This window comes from Mchenga conophoros, linkage group LG20 (assembly GCF_057382185.1).
Source record: "Mchenga conophoros isolate Kocher_MC1m ecotype Shallow Benthic linkage group LG20, M_conophoros_male_GT1.1, whole genome shotgun sequence".
NCBI lineage: Eukaryota > Metazoa > Chordata > Actinopteri > Cichliformes > Cichlidae > Mchenga > Mchenga conophoros.
The window spans coordinates 11,781,963-11,801,571 of NC_140545.1; the positions used below are offsets into that span (position 1 = coordinate 11,781,963).

The following is a 19,609-nucleotide window of genomic DNA, read 5'->3' on the forward strand; positions in this document are numbered from 1 at the left end:
GCCACAACGGGGCAAAGTCGCATCATAAAAGTGATGCTTGCATCCCCGAAGTTATACCTGACATCATAAACCAGGTGTTACTCTATGTACTTAAAATTTTACTTTGTATTATGACCGCAGCCCTTAAAACTCGACTGACGCCACAAACCACCGTCAAACCTCTATCCAATGTACTAAAACTAGCACCAACCACTACTGCACTTCATGGCCGCACCACCGGAACACGGCCGTATCATAAACCAAATCTACGGACGTGTTTCGCTCTCGCGTTGCCAGCGTTCAACTGCACCGTGAAGCCAGCATCTGCTTTTCCTTAAATCAACTTCTATTTCATAGCCGGCAAAAGCCAGGACGTCACTGACACCATAAACAAAATAAACAAACCTCGACTTCAATGTACTGGACTAATGGCCGCGTCTTCAGAAGAAATTCTAACGTATTATTGCTACAGAAGCCAGTATTAGACAAAATTAAATGTGGAAGGTAAAGTGGCTGCAACTAGTCCATCGTAGTATGTTATTAGTATCTCGGTAGAAGCAGTTTATTTAACACACTGGAATTCAGCCTCAACTTATGTTGTTAGTATCTTGCGCCAAAAACCAGACACCGACAAATTTACTGTGAAAATACATGTGACTCAGCGAACAGATTAATTTGGAAAGCCCAATATGCACATTTGGTATTTATAATACAACAGGCTGTGCTTATGTAACCCAGTTCCTAAAATCATCTCAAACAAAAAGAGAAGAAAAATTAAAACATTTAATGTTCATTGTTCTGTTCTTACTGTCCCTGTTAATGAAAGTGAAATGAGATCAAAATATTTATTTAAACATAGAAGGGATGCAGATTATATATGATATGCTCTGGTCAAACAAGGGTTAAGTTTTCTCAGAGGGTTGATGAGCTCTGATGAGAGCCAATTGTTTTACCCCACTCCTCACATGTCAGCCAATCGGTGAAGCTCTAGGCAGCTCTTGTCCCTCCTTAGTACCAGCTCCCAAGTTTTCAGTCTCTTGCTTCTACAGCCGAACAGAGCAGACGGACTAAAACTTTTGTTATCGGTAAGCTGGAGAAATTAACCTCTAACGAGTTAAAAGAAATACCATCTAAACTGGTATTTTTCACAAATTATGTATTTGCACTTGTTGTTGTCAAGGGCAGAGCGAAACCGGAGGGTTTACTGAGCTGTGGCTCCATGTAAATGCTGAGCATCCACTCGACGGCGGTAAGCTAAATGTGGCTAATCAGACATGTGATGTGCGGAGTGTGGGTACAGTTGTTCGATGTCTCTGAAACGCTGTTGTTATGCTAGTTAGATCGTTAACTAAGTCATTAACATGTGAAAAGCTGTAAATGGTTAAAGCAGCTAAAAATAACTTTATGAGAGATAATTGTAATCAGACTTTATCCTGCTTCCTGTTTAAATTTTGATGTCAATCAGTTGTTTTACAATACTCAGTATTGAACACTTGGAGGTAATTTTTAGTGTATTTCCACTTGTACTGGTAGGCCTATGGTACAAGCGGGATTAAGCACGTCTATTTTAATACTCCTATTTGTGGACTGAGTCCTTGTGTTTACGTGTTATTGAAATTGATTATTTGCACTTTGTTCAATTTCTGATAAGCATTTGCATATTATTCCATTTCTTAAAAGGGGTAATATACTTATTTATTTGTGATTAGATATATATGTACAGTGAGTTATTTTGATGGATGTAATTAATGTTTACAATGAAAGTGAATTATATGGTGACTATAATTCCTGCATGTTTGCAACCTTGTAGATAATCTTTAATGTTACTGCAGGTTACAAATAATTGAACCTTGATACTGTGAAATTTTGGATATTGATACTTTGACCTTTGAAACTTGATATTTTAATGTTGTACAACATGACTGAACTGATGATGATTGAATTGATGATAGCTGATCTGAATAGTAGTTACTGCACTGTGACACTACTTTAGTTTAATTTGTGAGAGTTATCCTTAAAGGGCACGTGACATATATTTGGCCATTGTTTATAGGTCAGGTTTTTATATGGGACGAATCCAAAGACCAGGTCAGCGATTCCAGAACCCAGAGTGTTCCAGTGTTCACTGGATGGCGAGCCAACCCAAGATCCTAGGAGGCGATATACATATACACGCACACTCATTTGCACATTGATGGACTACAGTCCTCTACTGTACAAGTAGTACGGTAGGACAGACAATCACACGCACACTCCTTGTCAGATGAATTCTATGGGCCCCACCGGTACCATTTGGACTTAAAAAAGACTAATTCTTTTACTTGTGCACAATTTTATTTAATTCTATTTTTTTTTGCTACTTTGGGGGAAATTTTTATACTTGACATTCTGTTAAAACCTGTTGTAATACTGTGTTGTTTACAAATTTCTTTTACAAGGCTTAACATCACTAAAGTACTTTTAAAGCCACATAACTGTGTTTGTCTGGTTTCTCTGCCATTTGTGTACCAGAGCTCTAAGAGTCGTTCTCAGTCTTCTGACACTAGCCCAAATTGCTTATTACTTTGGTAATTATCCATCGGTACTTTATGTAACTCCACGTAAGTGCTACAAAAGTGGCGAGCCAGCCAGGAGCTCTTTGGTGCATGAATATCAGCAGTGAAACCTCCTTAAAGTGTGTATTGTCATTGAAACATCTTTTGCTATTGCCACAAGATGGATTTTGTATTGAGCTCAGGTATCAAAGTCCCCAATGCAGTAATTGTTAGTGGTACACTCAATTCATCGGATGATGAAGGGGTTCTTGACTTTTTGAAGCAGTATGGTACCTTTAGAGCCGTCCCAGTTGTAGATCCAAACTCAGAATTTTTCAAAAACCTGATCGTCGAGTACCGAAGTGGTAACGCCATTGATGCCTTAACTGATCTTTTGCCATACACATATGAAGTTGAAGGGAAGCCCGGTGTAAAATACCATGTAAGAGCTCTCTCCAGCGTTTACACTGCCAAGGTGGGTGGCAGTGCTACTAAGTCCTACTTAGATGAAATAAAGCAGGTGGCAAAACTGAGTGGCAAAAGTTTTGAAGAGGTACTGAAGTCGATGATGACAGAGATCAGTGAAATCATTGGGAGTTCAGAGACCGATGATGAATGTATGCTCTCCTCCATGCAAGTTGATGATCCAGACAGGGAGAACCAGCTTCACCCCTCTCTTAAAACTTCTGAGATTGCACGCCAGCAGTTTTCTGAAGATCCACCCCAGGTAGGATTGATTCAAGGTGGTGCGGAGCCACACCTACCTGTTGATTTCAAAAAGAGCCCATTTAGTGCGGCAAACAGTTTCAACCCACCTGAAATTCAGAAAGTCATTGTGGAACACATCGTGAAGAAAGATGACTTGATTGCACATTCATATTCTCCAATGAGACTCCGGTCATTCTCTGGCAGGATCCCCAGACCCAGCGGTGAGACAGATTATGACACATGGCGTTCACATGTCGAACTTCTCAGGAAAGACCCTGCCATGTCTGAACTTCAAAAATCTAGAAAGATCTTTGAGAGCTTGTTGTCCCCTGCAGCTGACATTGTCAACAGACTGAGCCCAGAAGCTACACCTGAGACTTACCTTCAGTTGTTGGATGCAGCTTTTGGAACAGTGGAAGATGGAGAGGAGCTTTTCGCCCAATTCATGAACACTCTTCAGGATCCTGGTGAAAAGGCCTCTGCGTACCTCTGCCGTCTTCAGGGCGCATTGAACCTTACTCTGAAGAGGGGAGGAGTCTCTGCTGGGGATGCCGATAAACACATTCTCAAGCAGTTTTGTCGTGGATGTTGGGACCACACCTTGCTCTCAGATCTTAATCTTGAAAACAAGAAAAGCCAACCCCCAACATTCTCAGAACTTCTATTAATGCTCCGGACAGAAGAAGATAGACTGGCAGCTAAAGCTACACGGATGAAGAAACACCTTGGCTCAACCCGGCAGCGGGTTGTGGCGCACTGTCAAAAGACTTGCACCTGTAGTGAGCTACAGGCAGTGACTCAATCTGATTCTGACCCGTTGACAGATCTGAGGAAGCAAGTTGCATCCCTACAGAGTCAGCTTACTAATTTGATGGCAAAGAAACAGAAGAAAAGCTCGAAGCCTAAGGACAAGGCCGAGTGTGATTTACGTGAGATGGCTATGGCAACACCTAGCATCAAGGTCACAAGTGCGAAGCCTGCCAACTTGCGGCAGAGCACCCAGCCAAAACCATGGTACTGCTTCAAGTGTGGTCAGGATGGCCACATCTCAGCAAGTTGCAGTAATGACCCAGACCCCACTCTTGTCGCTGATAAGAGGAAGCAATTGAGAGAGAAGCGTCGCATTTGGGAGATGCAAAACACTCCATCTGCTGACCAGGATTTTTAGACGCAGTCTCAGTTGTGGGGCAAACTGGGACTGAAGCAGGTCAACATCGTCCCGCTAAATCTGGAAGTCAAGCTAAACCAAGAGCACAGGCCACTTTGAGGCAATCCCATGTTGGAGAACAACCTTTCAGACTACCTAAGAGGCTCATAGGCACAAAGAGTACAGGTCAAGTCACGATCAAAGGTAAGGTGTGCAGTTGTCTCCTTGACACAGGTTCTCAAGTGACCACTGTCACCAAGTCCTACTATGACCAGTATTTGTCTGAGCAACAGATAGAGCCACTACATGACCTTCTGGAGGTTGAAGGGGCCAATGGGCAGCTTGTACCTTACCTGGGTTATGTTGAGATTGGAATCACCTTTCCTAAAGACTTTCTTGGTGCTGAACTAGAAGTCAAAACGCTAGCTCTAGTAGTCCCAGACACCGGGACATTAACGAAGTCTTGTGTATTGATAGGAACAAACACTCTTGATGTAGTGTATGAAATGTACAGAGAGGCAAACCCAGAGGGCTACCATCCCATTCCTCATGGGTACAGAACCGTACTCAAAGTACTGGAGTTGCGGCAAAAGCAAGGTTCAGATGAAAACGTTGGATTAGTGAGGATGCGTGGCAAGGATGAAGTGAACGTCCCAGCTGGGAAAACAGTCGTTCTTGAGGGGACAGTATCAATCAAGGAATTTTACACTGAGAGATCTGCCCTGTTGGAATATCCTTCAGTATCTTCCCTGCCTGGGGGGCTTTTGGTGCAAACCTGTCTCCTTGACTTGCCAAATAACCAGTTGTGCAAGCTACCTGTAGTAGTTTCCAATGAGTCAGAGCATGACATTACCATCCCAGCAAAGAGTGTGATTGCAGAACTCAGTGCAATACAGACTGTCCTATCTCACAAACAAATTGTGAGTGAGCCATCAGAGTGTGAACCATCCAGGACCTCTAGTGTGACATTTGACTTTGCCGACTCTCCCATCCCTTCTGACTGGAAAGACCGCATTACTCAAAAGCTGAGCAGTATGCCAGAGGTCTTCGCCCAGACTGATCTGGATTTTGGAAGGACGGACAAGGTCAAACACCACATTAAGCTATCAGATGAGACACCATTCAAACACAGAGCCCGACCGATTCACCCGCACGACATAGAGGCTGTTCGAAAGCATTTGCAAGAGCTTCTCGCAACTGGAGTAATCCGCGAGAGCGAGTCCCCATTCTCTTCGCCAATTGTTGTGGTCAGGAAGAAGAACGGTCAGGTACGTCTGTGTGTTGACTACCGTAAGTTAAACTTACAAACAGTGAAAGATGCATACGCCCTCCCAAGACTGGATGACACCTTCACCGCACTCTCAGGTTCCAAGTGGTTCAGTACACTCGATCTTAAATCCGGCTATTATCAGATCGAAGTTGCAGAGAGTGACAAGCCCAAGACTGCCTTTGTCTGTCCACTAGGTTTCTGGGAGTTCAACCGTATGCCACAGGGAGTGACAAACGCGCCAAGTACTTTTCAGAGGCTTATGGAGAGATGCATGGGAGACATAAATCTGAAGGAAGTTGTTGTTTTCCTGGATGATCTCATAGTTTTCTCGAAAACCCTTGAGGAGCATGAAGCCAGACTCATGAAAGTCCTGGAACGCTTAAAGGAGTATGGCTTAAAGCTGTCCCCCGAGAAGTGCAAGTTCTTCCAGTCCTCAGTTCGGTACTTGGGGCATGTTGTTTCTCAACACGGAGTAGAAACTGACCCAGAAAAGACAGCCACACTTAAAACTTGGCCAGTCCCTCAGAACCTTAAGGAGCTGAGATCCTTCCTTGGGTTCTGTGGATATTACAGACGGTTTGTTAAAGGCTACTCAAGTATTGTGAAACCGCTGAACGATCTAACGTCCGGTTATCCACCACTGAGGAAGCATTGCAAATCAAAAGGGAGGAGTAATCAGTATCATGATCCAAAGGAGCCGTTTTATGGACGGTGGACCCCTGCATGCCAGAAAGCATTTGAGACTATCATTGACAAGCTAACGTCGCCTCCAGTCCTGGCCTTTGCTGACCCAAAGCTGCCTTACATCCTTCATACGGATGCGAGCACTACGGGCCTTGGAGCAGCCTTATACCAGGAGCAGGAGGGACAGCTGCGGGTTATCGCCTATGCGAGTAGAGGTTTGTCAAGTAGTGAGTCCCGCTATCCAGCACATAAGCTCGAGTTTTTGGCTTTAAAGTGGGCTGTAACAGAGAAGCTGAGTGACTACCTCTATGGCAATCAGTTCACCGTTGTCACAGACTCAAACCCTCTGACCTACATCCTCACCTCAGCAAAACTCGATGCAACCAGTTACAGGTGGTTGGCGTCCCTCTCTACCTTCAATTTCAGACTCCAGTATCGTTCTGGAAAACAAAATGGAGATGCCGATGGACTCTCGCGTCGTCCTCATGGCAGGCTACCTGATGACCTTACATCTCAAAAAGAGAGAGACCGGATATGCCAGTTCGCAAAACAACATCTGTCAGATCCAGACAATATTGACTCAGTCGATCAGGACGTTGTTCATGCTATCTGTGAGAGACAGTTTGTTTATCATTCAACCACCTCTGAAGCTTTGGGTGATGATGCAGGTATAACCCTTGTCGAAAGTCTTGCCATTTCTGGAGATGCTATACCTGACAGCTTTGAGCAGGAAGAAACATTGGGAGGCTTACACATCATTCCCCACCTGTCACCGGCAGATCTCAGAGACAGCCAGAGATCTGATCGGTGCATCAGACATGTTATTACCCAGATGGAGAGTGGGGAGAAACCCCCTCCCACATTGAGGAAAGAACTTCCAGACGTAGTCCTGTTGCTGAGAGAGTTGAACAGGTTCGAGCTGTGCAATGACATTCTCTACAGAACACGAAGAGAAGGCGGTAATAAACATTACCAGTTGGTCTTACCTGAAGACCTGCGAGAGTCTGTGTTGACAAGCCTACATGACAATATGGGTCATATGGGAATAGAGCGCACACTCGATCTGGTCAGAGCCAGGTTCTATTGGCCAAGAATGTCCTCAGATGTGGAGAAAAAGATAAAGACCTGCCACAGGTGTGTGCGCAGGAAAACGTTACCTGAGAAGGCTGCACCTTTGGTGAATATCATGACGACAAGACCCCTCGAGCTAGTCTGCATGGATTTCCTATCCATTGAACCAGACAGCAGTGATGTGAAAGATGTTCTTGTCATCACAGATCATTTTACTAAATATGCAGTCGCTATCCCAACATCGAACCAAAAAGCTCGGACTGTCGCAAAGTGTCTGTGGGACCATTTCATAGTACACTATGGCATTCCTGAAAAATTACACAGCGATCAAGGGCCTGATTTTGAGTCTCAGTTGATCAAGGGGCTGTGTGAAGTAGCAGGCATACAGAAGATTCGGACTACGCCGTACCACCCCAGGGGCAACCCGGTGGAGCGTTTTAACCGAACACTCTTAAGTATGCTTGGAACTCTGGAGAACAAAGACAAGTCACATTGGAAGGATTTTGTAAAGCCTTTAGTTCATGCGTACAACTGTACCAAGAACGAGGTAACTGGATTCACACCGTATGAGCTGATGTTTGGGCGTCAGCCACGGTTGCCTGTCGATTTGGCTTTCGGTTTACCTGTGAGAGAACAACAAAACAAGTCACACTCCCAATATGTTAAGGACCTCAAATCCCATCTTGAGGAGAGCTATAGAATAGCTACACGGAGTGCTGCAAAGGTAGCCGAAAGGAACAAAACCAGATTTGACAAACATGTGACCACATCTACCTTGGAAATCGGGGACCGAGTGCTGGTCAGGAACATACGCATTCGAGGAAAACACAAACTCGCCGATAAATGGGAGCAGACCGTCTATGTGGTGGTGAAACGAGCTGGAGACCTCCCTGTCTACACCGTTAAACCAGAGGGCGGGGATGGCCCCATACGCACCCTACACAGAGACCTCTTACTCCCTTGTGGGTTCCTCTCTGCAGCCAAGGAAGTGAAACCTGAACAACCAGAACCCAAGAAAAGGCCCAGAACGCGACGGACCACTCAGAAAGACAATGAAAGAGCAGATCACCCCTCGGACGAGGATGATATTGTTTCAGTCCACTGGTTTGCAGATAGATCAGTGCCAAATGACTCGGCGTACATTGTCAAGCGAGATCTTCTGCTGACCCATAAATCAAGTCTTGGTCAAGATGATGTGACTGCAGATCAAGACAAGTTGGCTGGTAATGCTCCAGCTTGTGCAGACACCATCTCCGATGTTGTTCCAGCCAGTCATGCTGACCATAACCAACCTTATGACAATCAGATTGCGAGTTATGGAGAAGCCTTGTATGGGGAAGACTTAGCCGGAAATGACGAACCTGAAAAGGAAAGAGACTTACCCGGAAATGACGAACCTGAAAAGGAAAGAGACTCACCTTCTACGGATCGCCCTGACATGAGGGATGAACAAATCCTACTTCTTTCGGACATGTTAGGGAGTGATGAGGAAGGAGAGGACTTGATATTTGACAGGGAAACAGTAAACAAAGAGAGAGATGAACAAACAAGCAAAGAAATTCCTGTTCGAAGATCAGAAAGAAGTCGCCAGCCACCAAAAAGGCTAGACTATGCTGAATTGGGAAATCCCCTTGTCACTGTGGTCAAATCATTATTTCAGGGTTTAACCACAGCTTTCATTGACTCTTTAAATGCTAAAGCTGAATTATTGTTCTTAGATGATGCAGTTCACAGTAGACATGCAAAGGGACTTGCATGAATTCAAGAGGGGAGGGTGTAACCCAGTTCCTAAAATCATCTCAAACAAAAAGAGAAGAAAAATTAAAACATTTAATGTTCATTGTTCTGTTCTTACTGTCCCTGTTAATGAAAGTGAAATGAGATCAAAATATTTATTTAAACATAGAAGGGATGCAGATTATATATGATATGCTCTGGTCAAACAAGGGTTAAGTTTTCTCAGAGGGTTGATGAGCTCTGATGAGAGCCAATTGTTTTACCCCACTCCTCACATGTCAGCCAATCGGTGAAGCTCTAGGCAGCTCTTGTCCCTCCTTAGTACCAGCTCCCAAGTTTTCAGTCTCTTGCTTCTACAGCCGAACAGAGCAGACGGACTAAAACTTTTGTTATCGGTAAGCTGGAGAAATTAACCTCTAACGAGTTAAAAGAAATACCATCTAAACTGGTATTTTTCACAAATTATGTATTTGCACTTGTTGTTGTCAAGGGCAGAGCGAAACCGGAGGGTTTACTGAGCTGTGGCTCCATGTAAATGCTGAGCATCCACTCGACGGCGGTAAGCTAAATGTGGCTAATCAGACATGTGATGTGCGGAGTGTGGGTACAGTTGTTCGATGTCTCTGAAACGCTGTTGTTATGCTAGTTAGATCGTTAACTAAGTCATTAACATGTGAAAAGCTGTAAATGGTTAAAGCAGCTAAAAATAACTTTATGAGAGATAATTGTAATCAGACTTTATCCTGCTTCCTGTTTAAATTTTGATGTCAATCAGTTGTTTTACAATACTCAGTATTGAACACTTGGAGGTAATTTTTAGTGTATTTCCACTTGTACTGGTAGGCCTATGGTACAAGCGGGATTAAGCACGTCTATTTTAATACTCCTATTTGTGGACTGAGTCCTTGTGTTTACGTGTTATTGAAATTGATTATTTGCACTTTGTTCAATTTCTGATAAGCATTTGCATATTATTCCATTTCTTAAAAGGGGTAATATACTTATTTATTTGTGATTAGATATATATGTACAGTGAGTTATTTTGATGGATGTAATTAATGTTTACAATGAAAGTGAATTATATGGTGACTATAATTCCTGCATGTTTGCAACCTTGTAGATAATCTTTAATGTTACTGCAGGTTACAAATAATTGAACCTTGATACTGTGAAATTTTGGATATTGATACTTTGACCTTTGAAACTTGATATTTTAATGTTGTACAACATGACTGAACTGATGATGATTGAATTGATGATAGCTGATCTGAATAGTAGTTACTGCACTGTGACACTACTTTAGTTTAATTTGTGAGAGTTATCCTTAAAGGGCACGTGACATATATTTGGCCATTGTTTATAGGTCAGGTTTTTATATGGGACGAATCCAAAGACCAGGTCAGCGATTCCAGAACCCAGAGTGTTCCAGTGTTCACTGGATGGCGAGCCAACCCAAGATCCTAGGAGGCGATATACATATACACGCACACTCATTTGCACATTGATGGACTACAGTCCTCTACTGTACAAGTAGTACGGTAGGACAGACAATCACACACACACTCCTTGTCAGATGAATTCTATGGGCCCCACCGGTACCATTTGGACTTAAAAAAGACTAATTCTTTTACTTGTGCACAATTTTATTTAATTCTATTTTTTTTTGCTACTTTGGGGGAAATTTTTATACTTGACATTCTGTTAAAACCTGTTGTAATACTGTGTTGTTTACAAATTTCTTTTACAAGGCTTAACATCACTAAAGTACTTTTAAAGCCACATAACTGTGTTTGTCTGGTTTCTCTGCCATTTGTGTACCAGAGCTCTAAGAGTCGTTCTCAGTCTTCTGACACTAGCCCAAATTGCTTATTACTTTGGTAATTATCCATCGGTACTTTATGTAACTCCACGTAAGTGCTACACTTACCTTTCTGTTTTAGGCCGGCCTTCTGTTCACTTTGCCCCACGATCTCACCAAAGGCCAAATCTACACCTCCTCAGCACACCAAAGATCCGGGTCACACGGCACCAAGTTGTTGAAATCTCCCAATTCTTTGAATCTTTGGGCTGAAGGAGGGACAATACTTGGTGTATCAATGCTCAATCAACAATCATTTATTTCCATACAATTCAACAGTCAGAGCATTACAACGTCCGGACGGGAGAGATGCTACCAGAGGGTCAGGCACATGTCTCAAAATGGTGACGGGTTGCTCAGCTTTTTATAGTCTCTAGTGGCCCCCAGCTAGTCGTAAAAGCCAAAACATCACATTCTTTCTCTGTTACAGCGCCTAAGTTATGACCTCGGCAGTTGTTTCTCTGCTTTCTGTAAGGTGGGGGTATGGAATGTGGTCTGTCTATCTCCCCTGTCTTAGACACAGAGTCTCCTGCTTACAATCTTCTCTTCATGATTCAACAATTAAGCATGTCAAGAAAACATTGTAACACATTCCCAGCAGATCAAGGGGTTCTCTGTTAACTCAAAAGTATAACGAGAACTAAACTACATACAGCTCACACACTCTATATTAAAGGGTATAATGTGATCTACAGCAGTATTCTAATTCAACTATTTTGATTACATATATAAGGTAACATATAATAACAGAATAATCTAACAGCTGTAACAAGACAAAATGAAGTTTCTGTTGGAATAAGGACTTTAATGTGCCATATGAGCAGTTAAAGTACTTTGTATATTTGCCTGTTCGTTATCTGGAAGGTTTGATTTGTTGTTCTGAACAATATATAAATGTATGTATAAGAGTAATTGTTTTGTGGCTCACAAGAACAATTAGGGGCCAGGATGTTGGAGCCAAGTCCAGGCCAATATTTTACTCAGTTACATCATGCCATATTTAAGTATTTGTCATGATCTTTAAGTTTTTATTATAATCTTGATCATTTTATGTTATAATGTAATATGCTGTGCTCCATAAATTAATCCTGCTTTATTAGTCTGTTGTTGTTGTAAAGTGTTGGTAGATGTCGTAAAGGGGTGTGTATTTGGCCCGCATGCGGAGGGGTGTGGGTTAAGCACAAGGGATATTGTGTAATTGTAATTGTGTAATTTTTTTTTTTTTTTGTCTTTGAACCCTTTTATAGCCGACAGGTATTGAAGACACGTTTTCTAAGAGGATGAAAGATGGCATTGTGATGGTGACAGAAGAAGACATCATCGATGTGTTGGTTGTCCTTGAGGCAGCAGTAATCCTGTCTAATCTGAGGGATGTCTCAAGTGCCATTTCCATGCTATTGGGCCTTCTTTTTGCCCTCAACATAGACTATCCAACGGAACTTAAGGACATCTTTGAAGTCATTCAGAACGTCCTAATGAACATTGGTGGAAGGCAGTGCATCTCACTAGTGCATAGTCTAAGAAACAGACTCTTGCTCACAGCATACAATTGCCTTAGTGTTCTTAAACAATTGCTCATTTGTTCATTGTTTAAGAAACTTATGTGAACAACAATATAATGGTGGACTCTGCAGATGCTTATCTCATGCAAGTCAGTAGTTTTTCCTTTGTTTTGCAATTGAGCAGACTCAAACTAATGTTTCTGAAATATTCATATTATCAAATGTTTCAGGAGCATGCACTCATTTTCAGAGATATTGGTTCTGTGGAATTTGTTGCAATTGTAAACGAAGACAAATACAAGAGTTTGATGTCTTAGTTGTTATAAACTGATCTTTACAGTCACTTATCAAAGGTTTTGTACTATTTTAATATTTCAAGTTTTATGCTAACAGGTGTGACTGAGCACAATGAAGTTTAAAAATTTTGCAAATGTAAAGAATAACTTTTCTAAAATAGCAAGTGTCCCGTTGATACATTACATTAATGCAGACTTTATGTTGTTGCTTCACAAGAATCACTACTGCTCCTAGAGTATTGGTCAGAATTTAATCTTCACCCAAACTGGGCTCAAGACCAAGTTCAAATTTATTGTTTCACAGCGAGCAACTTTTGAGTTTTGATGGATTGTGAGCCTGATGAGCTACGTCACTGATTTTTCTGTTTCTCAGATGACTAAGATGGCACAATAAATGGTGAATGTTGGGTGCTCATGAGTAATTGTCTTGTCATGTTCTTAAAACAAACTTTCTGCCTGAAATGATCAGAGACACTTTAATGGAATCTGTGGGTTTTTATTTTTTTTCTGTAAACAACAGAAAATTAATTTAAAGGAATGTAGATATTTAAAGCTGAGATCTAAGATAAACCTAACAGGTAGTTTTGCTGAAATGGATGTTAGAAAGCTAAAAAAAAACCCCAAAAAAACTTAAGATGTTCAATACACATTTTTCTTTACATCCAGTCAATCAACTCTGATAATTAAAATGAAACTGATTTACAAGTTTACTCAGCTACCTTAAGGAGCTCAGTTAATTAATAAACTTAAATCAACTTAGCTAACAGATTATGTTAGTTAAGCTAAAATAGATTCCTAAGTTAAAAGAACTACTAAAGTATTTGAATTAACTAAAAAACCCAAGTCAACTGAACTTTGACAAGAGTTTAAACAATAGATTATTTTAATTTATCTGAAAGGGTTTTCCCAAGTAAAAATTACAATTAAAGGAGTTGAACTGACTAACAAATCTCAGTCAACTAAACTAAGACGAAAGTTTAGACAACGTGATTTTTCATTAAGATAACAATTGGTTGTGTTACAAGAACAAACTCTATAATTATTTCTTGACTTAAAATTTTAAGGCAGCCCTTGATATTTTTAAGTTGAAACAACAAGTTATATTTTACAGTGCACTTTTGTCAGGCAGTTAGCAAGCTGCTCTTTGGTAGATGTCCATATGATGTGCTGAATAGTCCCTGTGTGCATAAGTTCTTTGTTGCTACTGATGTTGAGCCACAGCCTCTTCTCAGTTACAGATTTTGTGGACTTGACAGCATCAAGAAGAGAATGGTTGTCTGTTACACAGACGATAGGGAAGATGTTGTGTGTACCATCACCAGTGGTGAGCTCAGAATAGAGTGCAGCCAGAAAAACAGCTGTTAGTTCCCAGTTACCCCTGTACAGGTGGTCTGGACCGGCTCTCCATCCTTCGGGTCAGAGTCCCTTAATCTCTACGGGTACCCTACCTGACAGGTGAAGTTGAGACTAGTTTAAGCCGGCGGCGAGGAGACTTGCCCAGCCTCTAACTGCCTTCGTCTATGGGCTCAAAATGTGGTCATAAATATTTTGTACTTGTAAATCAGTATTTGTATGTGTAAAAAGAATTTGTGTGTGCGTACAAAAGATTAGTGTGTGGACTTAGCCAAAACAAACGTGTGAATCTCTGCAAGTTACAAGTACGAATTTTGACCCTATTTTTCTTCCTTTCATCTGATTGGTCAATGTCATGTGAATCACAAATGTAACAATCCAATCAGAGAACAGATGGGTTTGGCTGTCGGAAGGGAGCTTTTTTGAACTGCAGGTCCTTGAAGGTCCCTCTGACTCTATGATCTCATTGGCAACCTTAATGAAACATATTTGTCAGCCACACTTATTAACCTCTTAAGCCCCAACGCCCCCTGATACGGGGGCAAAAGGCAGGAGATCAGGTAGGCTTGGGGCTTAAGAGGTTACCGGCAGCTCTCTAATGATCTATGGCACTTGCTGAGTAAAATTTAGTGACCTGGACAGTAGGTCCCAAGGATGTGTTATAACGATTTACTAGAATATCCTATTTATCACACTATAAACTCTAACTATTCTGTTGCTAAGTGACTACAACCGTTGTTGAGGTGGGTCTTCTTTTAGGAGGGAAGGAGGATCATCGTGCGCAGTGATAGAATCCAGTTCCCCGCTGTGTTGGCAGAAGTCCAAAGGAAAGATAAAGTGTAGCCCAGTACAAAGCTCCAGGACTTCACCTTCTTGACTCCGATCCTAACTCAGCATACGATGAGTAGGCAGTTCAAAATTCATAATCCAATCAGTCGATCCACGGTGAAGGGTTATGACTTCTCCTCTGTCGTCCCTCGCTCTAAGTCTTTTCACTGCAGATCTTCAGTCTTCTCGCATCCTACTCACTGGCTCAGGACTAGAGTAAAAAAGCCCCTCTCTGCTTCTGCCTCTCATTTTTATACACCTCTACGGACTTATCTAGACATGTCTAGACATCTACCGGTGGAAACAACATCTACGGACATGTCATGTTCCTCTTTAGGCCCACCCTTTTACAGTGGGGCAAAAAAGTATTTAGTCAGCCACCGATTGTGCAAGTTCCCCCACTTAAAATGATGACAGAGGTCAATAATTTGCACCAGAGGTACACTTCAACTGTGAGAGACAGAATGTGAAAAGAAAATCCATGAATTCACATGGTAGGATTTGTAAAGAATTTATCCGTAAATCAGAATCAGAATCAGAAAGGGTTTATTGCCAAATGTTGAGCAGGTTTACAACATTAGGAAATTGCTGCGGTGCTTCAGTGCAAACATACTGTCATAAAAATATAAAATAAGAATAAGAATTAAAAGTGCTAAGTAGATAGATATATACATGAGTGCAGGTGGTGATCAGTGCTAAACATGGAATGATGCAGTGAACACAGCGTAGGGTCATGTGTTAGTGGTGGGAACAGTCGTACGTTTATTGTTCATGTGTCCGACAGCAGAGGGGAAGAAACTGTTCTTATGGCGAGAGGTTCTGGTGCGAATGGACCGGAGCCTCCTGCCTGAGGGGAGCAGGTCAAACAGACTGTGTCCAGGGTGAGAAGGGTCAGCTGAGATCCGAGCTGCACGCCCCAAATCAGGGTGGCAAATAAGTATTTGGTCACCTCAAACATGGAAAATCTCTGGCTCTCACAGACCTGTAACGTCTTCTGTAAGACGCTTTTCTGTCCCCCACTCGTTACCTGTATGAATGGCACCTGTTTGAACTCATCATCTGTATAAAAGACACCTGTCCACAGCCTCAAACAGTCAGACTCCAAACTCCGCCATGGCCAAGACCAAAGAGCTTTCGAAGGACACCAGGAAAAGTATTGTAGACCTGCACCAGACTGGGAAGAGTGAATCTACAATAGGCAAGCAGCTTGGTGTGAAAAAATCAACTGTGGGAGCAATCACCAGAAAATGGAAGACATACAAGACCACTGATAATCTCCCTCGATCTGGGGCTCCACGCAAGATCTCATCCCGTGGGGTCAAAATGATGATGAGAACGGTGAGCAAAGATCCCAGAACCACACGGGGGGACCTGGTGAATGACCTGCAGAGAGCTGGGACCAAAGTAGCAAAGGTCACCATCAGTAACACACTACAACGGCAGGGAATCAAATCCCGCAGTGCCAGACGTGTTCCGCTGCTGAAGCCAGTGCATGTCCAGGCCCGTCTGAAGTTTGCCAGAGAGCACATGGATGATACAGCAGAGGATTGGGAGAATGTCATGTGGTCAGATGAAACCAAAGTAGAACTTTTTGGTATAAACTCAACTCGTCGTGTTTGGAGGACGAAGAATACTGAGTTGCATCCCAAGAACACCATACCTACTGTGAAGCATGGGGGTGGAAACATCATGCTATGGGGCTGTTTTTCTGCCAAGGGGACAGGACGACTGATCCGTGTTAAGGACAGAATGAATGGGGCCATGTATCGTGAGATTTTGAGCCATAACCTCCTTCCATCAGTGAGAACTTTGAAGATGAAACGAGGCTGGGTCTTCCAACATGACAATGATCCAAAACACACCGCCCGAGCAACAAAGGAGTGGCTCCGTAAGAAGCATTTGAAAGTCCTGGAGTGGCCTAGCCAGTCTCCAGACCTCAACCCCATAGAAAATCTGTGGCGGGAGTTGAAAGTCCGTGTTGCTCGGCGACAGCCCCAAAACATCACTGCTCTCGAGAAGATCTGCATGGAGGAATGGGCCAAAATACCAGCTACTGTGTGTGCAAACCTGGTAAAGACCTATAGTAAACGTTTGACCTCTGTTATTGCCAACAAAGGTTATGTTACAAAGTATTGAGTTGTATTTTTGTTATTGACCAAATACTTATTTTCCACCCTGATTTACGAATAAATTCTTTACAAATCCTACCATGTGGATTCATGGATTTTTTTTTCACATTCTGTCTCTCACAGTTGAAGTGTACCTCTGGTGCAAATTACTGACCTCTGTCATCATTTTAGGTGGGGGAACTTGCACAATCGGTGGCTGACTAAATACTTTTTTACCCCACTGTATCTTTAACGCACTGGCATGACTTGCAGTTTTAGTGCATTTCCTTTCTTCCACTCCACCCAACAATGCTGCAGCTCAACTTCCCTAAAAACTCTTAAGTTTCATACAAACAAAAATCACTTCTCCTTTTTCTCATGTCTTAAGGACCGTTTAATTCATGCACACCCATTATGATTTATTATTAATCTTTTATCAATGCAATGCATACATAACTCTTTTTATTTGATTCTGTGCTTTAACAGACACAACAATTCCTTATTTCCATCCCCCCCCTCATTCCATTTGTGACGAACATGCTGGAGATTCTCACACTGTTCTGACATAGCACTGTCGATCCCACCTGCAAGGGCCAAAGTCTCTCCTGCTAGTGTACTCTGTACCACTCTCCTGATCCGTTTCGACTGACAACATATGGGCAAAAACTTTCCACCTTCTCCCATCAACATGATAAAATATCCACCTTGTGTGCCTCCATCTGAGAGGTTTTCCATCAAGAAATGACTAAACACCACTAATTTGACGGATTTGCTTTCACCCAAGAACTGAAACCTGGGATCAATAGGAATAGGCTGTAGGTTCTTTATGTACGTATCTTGTTGTACTTGTATTTCATTCTGAAGAGAATAAACCTCCATCCCGATGTAGTTAAAGGGTTAGGGTTAGGGGTTAGATGTGTCAATTATCCAATGACACATCTGCTTACCTGTATCTTTGGCTCGTTTCTCCTCCTCTTCTTTTCTCATTTTTAAAAATTGAGCACCTAATGGCTTTGAACTTTTCTTGTCCATCTTCCATTGGTTTTAATTTTGCACTCCAGTATGAAAACCCATCCCCCAACTCAGGGATCACCACTACATAACCTAATAGACCTACACCTTAGTTCACAGATTAACTTTGCCTAAGGTGTATTTCTGGGATTTCACACAACCCAGGATTCAAATTATGAATACATAATTTACAACATTATGAATGAAATGTGCTCTATTTGGAAGCAGCCGCCCCCCTCCCCTTTCGACGGCTTGTGTGTGAGACTTTAAATCATCAGACTGTAAATTATAAATTTTCAATTGTTATTGCTCCCTTTACCCCGAGTCCTAAAGCGTATATTTATTTTCTTACTGTTCTTATATTTATTGTTGTTTACTTGCACTGCTGTAACTGGAGCCTCGTCGTCTCGTCGTACTGGACTGTATGTAGCGGAGATGACAATAAAGTTTACTTTGACTTCAGCAGCAAGTAGGCGCACTGAGGGCTCTCGCGCTCACTTTTTGCATATAGAATTTTGAAAAAACATTGGTGCAAATTATAAGTCTGTATTATAATGTCTGGTGTTTTCGTGTTTGTTGTTTTGTTTTTATTTTGCAAGTTGGTTATTAGATGCTGCTCCAGCCAGCCAGAGAATCCCCCGCCGCCCCGCCCTCTCCTCTCTGCGCCGCAAGCAGCAGGCGCACCTCGCAAACAGAGGGCGCCCTTGCTCTCAGCAAATGGGCGATAGAAAACCGATCGGTGCCTGTACCATTCCCAATATGCGCTGGCTGACGTCGGGGCAGCATGACTACGAGCAATTATTATTTTTTTGCCGATGTCCGTGATGCCGCCCCCCACCACGATGCCGCCCCGGGCAACTGCCCGTATCGCCCATATCAAAAACTGCTACTGTACATGACATGCAAGTACCCCGTCACCTTACAAAGATCATCTAGCCAGTAGAAGACAGCTGGATCGACTTTTGACACTGTGCCCCCCAGCTTCTGCACGGTGTATTTCACCTTGGTGTACCAGAATAATGAAGCATCTGCCAGGCCATAAACACATTTATTCAACTTCCATATAGTTCCTTTGCTCTGTGCTTCTTCAGGTGGTCGGATGTACATGTCTCAGGTTAAATCTTTACGTTGTAGAAAAGCTGCTTTAATGTCCATAGAGTTCGGTTTCCATTGATTTTGACATATGACTGCTATGACCATCTTCAGGGACTCGGAAGAACATGTTGGTGAGTCTTTGGAAAGTTCTTGAGTGTTTATTTCTTCAAAGCCTCTTGCAACCAGTCTAGCTTGGGTACAATGCCCCCTGGTGTTTCCTTGAGTGTGCACACACACCTTGTTGATAGAAATTTCTGACTTTTATCTTTCTCCACTTCAAACACATTTTTTCTTTTCCAGTTGTCAGTTGTCAGTTCAGTTTGTTTGGCTTGCGAGAAGATATCTTCCTTTACCACTAATATTTCATCTCTGTTTTTGTCTGTGCATGACTTGGCATCTTCAGACCGTGTCACTTGAAGGTTGTTTAC

General features: G+C 42.3%; 2 long non-coding RNA genes across 2 annotated transcripts; both read left to right on the forward strand.

Annotated features, from left to right (window-relative positions):
• The first annotated feature begins 1,025 nt into the window (after nt 1–1,025).
• On the forward strand, nt 1,026–2,216 carry LOC146550456 (uncharacterized). The gene is made up of 3 exons (XR_014890205.1): nt 1,026–1,064; nt 1,165–1,228; nt 2,033–2,216. It is a non-coding gene; the product is annotated as an uncharacterized LOC146550456 (long non-coding RNA).
• Nucleotides 2,217–9,486: 7,270 nt separating this feature from the next.
• On the forward strand, nt 9,487–10,930 carry LOC146550457 (uncharacterized). Its single transcript, XR_014890204.1, has 3 exons — nt 9,487–9,525; nt 9,626–9,689; nt 10,494–10,930. It is a non-coding gene; the product is annotated as an uncharacterized LOC146550457 (long non-coding RNA).
• The last annotated feature ends 8,679 nt before the right edge of the window (nt 10,931–19,609 follow it).